The sequence below is a fragment of the Priapulus caudatus genome, unplaced genomic scaffold (assembly GCF_000485595.1).
Source record: "Priapulus caudatus unplaced genomic scaffold, Priapulus_caudatus-5.0.1 Scaffold2, whole genome shotgun sequence".
NCBI lineage: Eukaryota > Metazoa > Priapulida > Priapulimorpha > Priapulimorphida > Priapulidae > Priapulus > Priapulus caudatus.
The window spans coordinates 67,886-69,597 of NW_014577063.1; the positions used below are offsets into that span (position 1 = coordinate 67,886).

Below are 1,712 nucleotides of genomic sequence, written 5' to 3' on the forward strand. Positions count from 1 at the left end.
TCTCACCCGCTCTCTCTCGCTTTCTTTAGCTTTCTCGATCTCTCTCTCTCTCTCTCTCTCTCTCTCTCTCTCTCTCTCTCTCTCTCTCTCTCTCTCTCTCACTCACTCTCGCTTTCTCTAGCTTTCTCGATCTCTCACTTTAGCTCTCTTCCCCTCTCTCTCTCTTCCTCTCTCTCTCTCTCTCTCCCTCCATCTCTCTCTCTCTCTCTCTCTCTCTCTCTCTCTCTCTCTCACTCACTCGCGCTCGGTCTCTCTCGCTCTCTTTCTTTCGCTTCCCCTTTTATTTTTCCTGTCTTCCCTCTCTCTTTCGGTCTCCCTTCTTCCTGCCCCCCTCTCTTCCCCTCTCTCTCTCTCTCTCTCTCTCTGCTACTTCTCAGTATAGAAACATCTTTGGCGCAGAGTTACTGGGTTGCCGCTGTCTCTCTGCCACGCGACACTTACGTTACGCCAGCGACGAAAACCTAGCAAGACGAAGGAACAGTGGATTAACATGCTTTACATTGACATGTGACACATGACATGCACGCACGCACGCACGCACGCACGTATACACACGCACGCACGCACGCACGCACACCCCGCTCTACGACTAAATCCCGGGTACAAAACTTGCTAGAACGTTCAAGACGACTAGTGTGCTTCTGACACTATTACGTCGCAGGCACCAGTATGTCACTGACATACCAATACAATTATGCCACAGACATAATAAGTATGTCGCGGACACAATTAGTATGTCACAGACATAGTCAATAAGTCACAGACACAATTATGTCACAGACATTAGTATTTCACATAGCTCTATGGCCCGGACGCTTGTATGCTACGTACACTAGAAACTTGAATCAATCAAGAGATGTTAACGTCTGAACACCTTATAGACGTGCATGCAGCGGCACAACAAGAAAACTCGTCCGTCCAACATCAATGGCGTAGCTAGAATTTTTTAAGAGGGGGGCCAAAACAGCGAACTGCGCAAAATGGTAGATGACTCCTTAATATTTTAATGGTTCCTCCGCCTCCCTCTCTACACCCTACGTTCTCCCACCTCTCAGCTCAGCAATCTTTGTTTGAGGCGCCATGCATAAAGGCGACATTTTTGTTTGTTGTTCTCTGCATGCTGCCAAGATATATAAGAGGAGGGGTGAAAACAGGCGGGGGGTATGGGGGTCTTCCCCCAGAACATTTCTAAAATGTTGATCGCAGGAGATAGTATTTGAGCCACCTTTGAGTACATGTACAGCCTTCATTCTGACTAGGACAATTATCTTTTTAGTAGAACAATTCTTTTTTTTTCTTTTTTTATTTTTACATTTGGATCAACAGGGGGGGGGGCATGGCCCTCTTTGGCTCCCCTAGCTACGCCACTGCCCTACATTGTTGAACCGAATTTGGAACGCTTTTGTCGTGACGTGTCGTTGACTGCCATTATACCGAGCTGCCTGCTAACGTGCAGATAAAAGGCCAGCTACCCCCGGACATCAGCTCACTCTGACAAACACTGTCTCACAGGTAACGTTGCTTGTGGAGAGAGAGAACGAGAAAAAAAGATAGAGAGAGACGAGAGAGACGACAGAGAGAGAGAGAGAGAGAGCTAGACGCAATCACAAGGTAAGCTGTAGATATACTGGCATACACACATACACACATGCACACACACACACACACACACACACACACACACACACACACACACACACACACACACACAC

At 47.5% G+C, this 1,712-nt stretch overlaps 1 long non-coding RNA gene across 1 annotated transcript in view; it reads left to right on the forward strand.

Annotated features, from left to right (window-relative positions):
* Nucleotides 1-1,481: 1,481 nt before the first annotated feature.
* LOC106820757 overlaps nt 1,482-1,712 on the forward strand; it is a 3,066-nt gene continuing 2,835 nt past the window's right edge. The window contains exon 1 of the long non-coding RNA XR_001395654.1: nt 1,482-1,611. This is a non-coding gene — a long non-coding RNA (uncharacterized LOC106820757). The remainder of the gene's footprint in view (nt 1,612-1,712) is intronic.